This window comes from Psittacula echo (genome assembly GCF_963264785.1).
Source record: "Psittacula echo genome assembly, chromosome: 21".
NCBI lineage: Eukaryota > Metazoa > Chordata > Aves > Psittaciformes > Psittacidae > Psittacula > Psittacula echo.
The window spans coordinates 7557218-7566294 of record NC_137757.1 but is presented as its reverse complement, the minus strand read 5'-3'; positions in this window follow the sequence as shown (position 1 = coordinate 7566294).

Here is a 9077-nt window from a genome sequence, read left to right as displayed (position 1 = left end):
ATGTTTCTAGTAAAATGAAATACTGGTAGTTAAAGCTGGGTTGGCAGATGGTGGAAGTCAGGTTGGAGGGGAAGGTGTTGAGATGGATTAAAAACCAAACCCCAAGCCCTTCTGAAGAACAATAAAATCAATTTTTACATGCTGTCTGTATAACTGCATTCTTCCCCCTAGTTTTACTCTTGATTTTTACCGTACTAAGTATCCTATTCTGTGATTCTGCAGCCTTAATTGAGGAAAAATAGCAGAAAGTGCAGACTGTCATGGAGTGTAGACACAAAGGGGGGTGTAACTGTGACCGATGTCCAGTAGCACAAGACTTGGTTCAGCACTTGAGCATAGTGCAATAAAGTTCTTGCAGTAAAATGTCTTCCCTCTGGCTCCTGATGAATTTATTGCAGCTAATTAATGCTCTTTAATCTGCTTTGTGAAGGCCCTTGGTAAGTTTGTTCATGCCCCTGGTGTTACTGGTGGCCACTGGGTTCTACGCCTGGGTTTGCTGGTGGGAAAGGCAGCTCTGCCTTGGAGAGAGGGTACAGCCCTGGAGGCAGGAACAATTTCCTTCCTTTCAAACGAGTAAACTTACTTTCAAAGAACCAGAACAACCTTCAACCCAAACACCAGCTCTGAACTTTCCCAAGAACTTTCAAGGGTCTGTTGCAGAACCTACTATTGAGCCACAGGCCTGGGGTGACAAGCAAGTTCCTGGAGCCTTGCATCCCAGGGATCTACCCTTGCTTGGCATTGGAATGTCAATGCCTCCATCTGTGTAATTCATTTAAATAACAGCAAGGTGCTATTTACTGGGCTTCACAGATAACAGCCCAATCAGCTCTGCTTTGCTGCCATCAAAGAAATATGACTTGGGAATCAGTGTCGTGTTCCTAATATGTATCAGATTTTTCCAACTAGGATGAATTTGAAGTGAAGAATTTCTTCCTCATGTCTGATGTAAATCTACCCAAAGGGACACAACAGATAATGCTTTTCACAAGTGTGTCTGGAACAGCTTATGCTTTAGGCTGTCCAAGGGCTATGCAGACATCATTACCTTGCAAAAATATTTAACATCAGACTATCAAAACCCAAAACCTTTGGTATGAAGATACCTTTGGTGTCTTGTGACCTTCCCTTGTTTTGACCACTCATTTCATCAGAACCTAAATCACCATCATCAGTGAATGGAAGTGACATAAGTGGAGTCTTATTTTTCACGCCATATATTTAGTCTAGATCCTGCTACCACTGACTGGTGCAACACCACCAAAATAAAAACTGGGTGCTGTCACGAAGTTATGGGCTGACAAAGCTGTTGGACCACCCAGGACACGAGCTCTTCTTCCTGGGCTTTCTGGAGCACTGGACAGACCTTCATTTGGGCGCTGTGGTTGGTACCAGGTAACAGCACTTTGAAAGGGTCGTGGTGTGACTGACAAGGAGCTTGCCTCTTGGTGAAACATCTGGGTGAGGTTTAGAGGCTGTTGGAGCAGCTGCAGGAGACCTGGAGTTTGAGGGCTATATCTCTGTCCTTTCTCACAGGGCTTAACTCTGTAGATGGAGACAAATGAGGGACACCCTGAGCCAATGCCAGAGGAAAATCCCTGATGTAATTCTGTGGATGGATGAGGCGAGCTCAAGAAGGGAAAAGCACCAAGTAAGGAATCACTTTGGCTCTGTCCAGCAAGGGAAAACAAAAGCACTGAGTAATAATGTGACTCCTTTAGGGCTGCACAAAGTCAACAGTGGGAGGGAATCTGGTCCTAGATGTGGGATGTCCTCTGTGGTTTCTGAAGCCACTTTGCTGGGAAGCTGGGCTGAATGTTAATGACTGGAGTCCTTCACTGAGTCAATTCCCTCACTGACAAGCACCCTGAGGGGAGGCACATGCCGAGAGTTGGAGGGTGGGAGGTTGTGAAAGGCCCCCTGCTCTCATCGGAGCTGGAGGCTGGCGCTGGGAACATCTGCAAGCTTGTGCAGAGAATGGAGAGCACAGCATGGGCACTTGGCTGTAATAATACTCATCAAGCCCTTGGGTTGTCTTTGGCAAGGCCGTGTGCTTGTGAAGCTCCTGACTTTCCTGGACTACTGTTTTGTTTCTGTTTGTTGTCCTTGTTATCCAGGGGGCTGCTGGATCATGGGCGTGCTGGGTGGTGTGGGCTGGCTGAGGTGGTTATTTCAATTGACTGGACTTAGTGTTTGGGCTGTCTTTCGCTGCAAGTGACTCTGTGCAGGCGTGGCTTGTGCTACTTGGTGATATATTGCCATTTTGAATTTCAATTTCCAACAATAAAAGGGAAGAGGAATTCTTCTGTGGAATAGAAATGGCTTTAGAACTGAAGTAAGAAATTTTCCTAGAGAAAGGACAGTGGGACCCATCAGGCTAGAGCTGAGCAGGGTTGAGGGGGAAATGTTAGTCGCAGCAGCTTGTTGGCGTCTAACCCTCACTGCTGCACAGCTTTGCTGCCTGTGCTTGGAGTGCAGGCAAAAAAGCCTCCTGCTTCTTTGAGAGCTATGATGGATCTTCAATCCCATTGTTTCCACATTTGGCAGGGAGGGGAGCTTCTGTTTTGCTGGAAGATCTTTGACCACTAATAATGAGCCTCACTTTTGTGTTTCTGTTGCTGGGGGGCAGTGAGTCAGTGGGTTTCTTGTCCACTTTAGTCAGACCAGACACTGGAGAGATAAACTAAAGGTTTGATGGGCTCCCTGGGGACAGAGGGGTTGGCTGGTGCTTTGGAGGAGTCAGCTGGGATGTGTTGTACTGCAGAGCACTGGCTGTGCGACTTGGGCAGGAGCAGCTCGTGCTGGGGTGGGTATAAGCCATAGATTTCTCTCTTTCTCCCTAGACAATGAAAACAAGATGAAGGGTAACACAGTGTTGTCAGGGTAGCAGAAGAAACCTGGAGAAAGAACTGTGGGATGGACAACTTCATGATAATCACTAGCTTCTCAGTTTTCTTTAGCTCCTGTGCCACTGCAAGCTGTGTGGAACTGGGACGTGACATTGCAGACTGGCGTCTATGGTGTTCCTTTTTGTGGAATGCTAATTTGTACTCATAGAATCCCAGATCCCAGCCTGGTTTGGGTTGAAGGGACCTTAAAGCTCATCCAGCTCCAGCCCCTGCCACAGGCAGGGACACCTTTCACTACAGCAGCTTGCTCCAAGCCCCTGTGTCCAGCCTGGCCTTGAACTCTGCCAGGGATGGGGCAGCCACAGCTTCTCTGGGCACCCTGTGCCAGCGCCTCAGCACCCTCACAGGGAAGAGCTTCTGCCTAAGAGCTCATCTCAGTCTCCCCTCTGGCAGGTTAAAGCCATTCCCCTTGTCCTGTCCCTACAGGCCCTTGTCCAAAGCTCCTCTCCAGGTTTCTTGCAGGCCCCTTCTGGTATTAGAAGACTGCTACTCATGGTGTCTTTGCAGTCGGGATTCAAAGTCAGGCCTTATCTCACAGCCATGGAGTGGGGCAAGGGGAATAAGAGCTGCTATTTAAAAGCAAATGTTGTCAAGGAAACTGCTCGGCGGCAGCACCGCACAGAGGAGCCTCCCCACGGCAGTGTTCGGCATGGAGCGGCTCCACAAACGTAATTGAGACAGCAGGAATTCAGTGCTAACTACAAAGCGTTGTTTTGATTACCGCGTGGACTCCATCCCAACCTACTGTAGTTACTCTTTGTACCCTGGTTAATGAGCGTGCCCGTTCTGTAAAGCTAGCCAGAAATTTTAAATAGGAGAAGGGGTCAGGAGGAAGGTGACAGGATTACAGCAGCCTTGCTTTTGGTAGTGCTGTTCTGCCTACAAGGGTAATTACTTAAAGCAAGATGAATGCACTGAATTTCAGTGAGCTCCTCTCCAGCCTGCCTTAAATCCATTACAGGATGGCTCCGTTTGACATCTGCGTCTTTGTCCTTAATGATGACAGTAAATTTAAACCCCCGGGAGGGCTGCGGGAGCTGCTGCTGCTGCTACGACTCTCTTAACATCACCCCATGAGTGAGGCTTCTGGAGCTGCTTCACCGCGGAGTAATGAGAGAGGCTCCCACACACTCACATCACAGGGCAAAGCTGCGCTGCCAAAAGCTGATTGGATTCTGGTAACCTGCAGTTGCTTCCTAGTTACTAGGTAATAACACTGTCCCAGGTGAACCCCTTGTGCCTGCAAAGGAGATTTATCATATGGCTTTCCTGTTTGTGTTCTGCAAAGCTGAATCCAAACCTTCCAATTTATTTCGGGACCTTGGTAAGAAATCAAAGCAGTGTTGCCAAAGGGCAGCAGAATTAAACTGTTCGCCTTTGCTTGGAAGTGGCTTTAGATACTAATTCTGGTGCTCACAGAGCTGAGTCTGCTAGTGATAGTTGGGATGGGAGACAGTTCTAGGCAGCTGGTTTGCACTTTTCTGCCTTTCCCAGCCCTGCAGCTGTGTAATGACTGATAGTGATAATAAAATCATGATACATCAGTAATAATTGATACAGCACCAGAGCTTCTCTTGCTGCAGACAGCACTCTGGAGTGACATTCAGGGCAGCTCCACTGTGCTGCCAGGGCACTTCCCTGCTGACCCCATTGCTGCTGGGGGTCCTGCTTTATGCCCTGAGCTGGGTGGTCTGCAGAGGAGGGAATTCTGCCCCTGGATGCTGCAGTGCCAGCAGGGCAGTGATAGAGCTTCATTGTGAATCCAGGCTGTTGTTGCTGCCAAACAAAGCAGCTCTCTAAGCCAGGCCTGCAGGGCTGAGAGACTAAATGCTCTCCAGCTCTCATGTTTATGCATATAAGCTGTATACATTTCCATTATTCCACCTGTTTGTTGATAATGGGTATTTGGGATGGAGCAGCTGCTAAAGTGTCACATGGGGCGGATTGCATCAGCAAGTGACATTTTTCACTGGGTTTATCTTTGAGGACAAGCTGGGCCTGCAATAAACTGGCTGCTCCTTCTTTTGCCAGAGGACAAAGCTGCCATTATTCAGGGGCAGAAGAAAGTGAAACCCCAGGGGATGAGCTGAGTGCATGTGCGATAGCCCCGTTCTGGCTGTGCAGGCATTAATGCAAGGACTCAAGGTCAAAGGCTATCCGGCTCTGAGCCTCGGAGGCAGAAGGGGCCTCCAGAAGGAAGAATGGTTTATTTCTGTCTCTCATGGAGTCATGTATCAATTATCCCTGGTGTCTAGCAGCCTAGGAAGAGAATAGAATTTCTGCTCTTTGAGAGGTTCTGCATCTACCATTCATTTGCTGGGCAGAGGATTGAAACTCTGCATGCCTTTGGGGCAGAAGGCTAAAAGCAGAGATGTCGTGTAGCCTTATGAGGGGGGAGAACCCAAAGGGCAGCAGCTTTGCTTTTAATCTCAGGTGGTCCTTCTGCCGCTCATGAGGCAAATGGTGCTGATTATGTGAATTAGGGAAATCTGCTGTGCTCTGTTCTAGAGGGATTGCTGAGAAATTGAAGAAGAAATTACCAGTCCTGTGTGGCAGAGAATTGTGGCAGGGTTCAAATAACCAGATCAGCTCAAAACTGGAGTGACTTAAAAATCAATTTTGTCATGCTTTTCTGACAAGAAACTGGTACCTGGCTCTGCTGCAATATCATATCATGACATGACCAGCTGTTGGCTGCTGCCCGGCTGCCTCCGAGCCCTTGGTCTTGCCAATCTGCAGAGCAGTACTGCGCCCTCTGTCAGGGATGCTTGTGAAGCCCCTGCCTCGTGATGAGCCTCAGGAAGACTCTGCTCATCACAGACTAACAATCCAGCTCTGTGGCAAACCCATCCTCAGCAGGAGCTCGAACAGGAGCAGAGCAGAGCAAGCTCTGAGCATTCATCCCAGCCTCAGCTTCTGCGGGGGGACCCTGTTGGCTGTTGTACAAACAGGCAGAGGAGAGGATCCTGTGGAATACAAATGGATCTGGGCTTCGACACGGGCATCCTGCAGCACACTTATGCTTTCCCTCACACCCAGCCAGGGCTCTGCTCACTCAGCAGGTTCCTGGGCCAGCTTTCCCTCTGGCAGCAGTGCTTGCTGCCAGCTCCTTTTTGGTTGAGAAACATGTGGGCTAGAGAAAACTGGCCCTGAGCAGGAGAGGCTCTGAGGTGTCCGTGGCAATTCCTAGGCTCCTGGCCTCTCTCAGATAATGGGAGGCCGTTTCCACCTTCAGATCAATTGAAATCAGCTCCTTGTTTTGGGGAAAATACATGATCTGTTGTCTCATGGCCTCAGCAGTGAATTGATTACAGGAAGCAGTTGCTGTAGCATGAAAGAAATGCCTCTCAGCTAGACAGCAAGGAGCGGGTTTGTTTGTGCCTGCGATCTGTGTGCTTGCCTCAGTAGATGAAGGTGTCAGCAAGCACCCCAGCAGATTTCAACTCTGCTGCCTCCTGCCTCTTCCAGCTCAGCTCTTGGAGCTCTGGAAATGTGTTCATTTGGAAGCAACGTGTGGAGCAGCCCATGTGAGCAGGGAGCTTTTTCCTTTCCTCTTGAAGCACCAGCATGTGGGTGCCAGGCACAAAATCCTGGCTGGATGCTGCTGCGGGCTGTGAGCTCTGCTGCCCTTTGCAGCTCTTGCCTTGATCTCCTTAATGGCCTCAGCTTGGGTCCTGCTTCCAAACTGAAGCCAAATGAGAATGATTCATATGGGAGAGAGGATTTGAACAGTTACGGTACAGTTCCACAGGGGATTATGATGTCCCTGACAGAGGGGATGGCTGCCCATCTTTTCCAGCAGCTGAGCCCTGTGTGCACCCCTGCTCCACAGGAGGAGTGGGCAGGAAGTGTGAGAGCCCCTAGCCTGGTGCTGGGGGATCTTTGCTGTCAGCAGAACTGTGGTCTGTGCTAGTAACAGCAAGCTGTGAGAAGAGGCAAGAATGTCTCAGCCTTTCCCCAGGGGTTCTGGCTGTCTGCACCCTCTCCTGCAAAAGCACTGTCTCTGCTTACACAAGTTACATCCTTCCCTTTCCTGGGCCTTTTACTCCTTGCAATAAGCCTGCAAGATCCCAGCAATGGGAAATGGTTAGTCCAGGCAGATGGAGGCCGCCTGAGTACCGTGTGAACCAGCTTCCCCCAGTCTGAATTTTGTCATGAGATGGGAGTGGGTTCTTTGAGAGATGCTCTTTGATGGGAGCCAGTCATGCAGCACAGGATGCAATAGCCTCCTTCGGTCCATCATCTTCTCTTGACACCTCTTCAGGAATTATCTGGCTGTTTTCATCCTATGCTTTGTAACTTGGAGTCTGGCAGCTCCCTGGAGAGGAGCCTCTTCCCTCCCTTCCCTCCTTACAGCAAGCCAATGTCTCCCTGCTGCCCTGTCCCATTTTCCTGGGATTACTTGCAGATATCCCTGCGGTGCTGTTACTGTCTGACTGCTGGGGCTGTCATTCGTCCAGTGAGCCATTTTTTATGGGAATAGATGTAATCTCTTAGAGATCAGTCTCATATTGAAAATGCAATAATATAGAAAGCAATTGCTCTTTGAGTCAGCCCTTGAGGGCTTCTGACTTACATCTGCAGGGCTTGATGCAGCAGGGAGCATTGTCCTAATTGATGAGAGCTCTGTGTTGCTCCAGAACACCAATATGTGATCAATATGGGGTAGAAATGGAGCAGCATTAAATCTGTTCCTTCCCGGGACCTCCCATGAGAAGTGGAAGAAATATTTCCAGCCTCAGAAAGTGATTTCCCAGCAGGAGACTGAGGGGGCCATGGGTCTCTGTGGGGCTCTGCAACGCTGCCTTCCCAGTCCAGTCCCGTCCCCACATTTCCATTGTTATGTCAGATCTCTGCGCTTCATAAAACCTGATTCTAAGCTCGTCTCCCTCACGTTTGCTGTGTAGCTGAGGCAGAAAACAGATGAGAACAGCACTGAGAGCTGAAGGCTGGGGGAATGTCTCCAGCTCTAGTGAGAAAAGGATCATAAAACACCAGGGATGTTGATTTAATGCATGTTTTGCTTTTGGTGTGAGAGAAAGAAGGGATTTTAGATAGATTCCTTGGCAGAATGCAGGCAGGAGATGATCCTTGTTCCCTTGACAGGGATGTTTCAAAGGCAGACAGTGATGCTGAGGACAGTGACCTTCTAAATCTGCACTATAATCTCAAGTATGAGCAGCACTGGGGATCCACATCAGTTGCTCTCATGAGGAGCTCTGGCTCCTTGCTCTGCAGCGCTGGGGCTGTGCAATTGGGCACCTCCCCATCCCGTTGTTCACAGTGATGTACCAAGGCCATGGCCCTGTTGCTTGTGGGGTCCTGATTGTGGCCTGGGGTTGGATGCTCTGCCAGTGCCAGGCTATGCATGGCAGGGCTCTTTGGGAATCTCATCTGGGAGTGAGAGTAACTCCCAGCAGTTGAGGCAGTGGGACCCTCAGTTGCTCTGTCAGAAGCCTGCACAGTGCAGGATTTGCCTCTTCAAATGGCATCAGCTCATTCCTGTATTGGTGAGATCATCCCGGGGTGGCCCCAGAGCCAAATGTCGTTGCTGTTAGAGGAGAGGTTTTGGGGGCTGCCTCCTTATGACTCCAGGGTGGTGACTTCTCCATGCCTCCAGCTTTGTAAACCTCCCCTTAGGAGCCACGGGAGCCATGTGGAAGATCAAAAGGTGCTTCAGCTTGGCTGCCTCTGTTGCCCTTATTCTTAGAGTGTAATTAGAAATACAATCCATCCCCTGTACACCGGTGCCATCCCAGCCTGTCTGAATTCCACAGCTATATTTTGTGATTACCAGAACTGGAGCTGCTATTCCCGGTTCCCTGACTTCCCCATCTGCTGTCTGCCTCACACAATCTGAACACAATCCCAGAGGGAGGCAGGATGTATTTGTCACCTGGCTGAGCATGACGGTCTGGACCCTTGAGGTCTTCTACGTCCCTTAGTGAAATGTCTTTGCTAACTAAGAGTGAGGCAGATGTAGGGGTGGCAGAACCCAGCATGGGCGGGTTCCTGGCTGAAAAACAGCAAGTTCCATGAATAACTTCCCTTCTTGGTTATGGTCCAGAATGGTGTATATCACTTTGAGAGGCTTGTGGGCTCAGACGCCTTTGGTTTTGATGCTGGATACATCCTTAAAGTTCAGCCATCTGGTAGAGCACCTGCCTT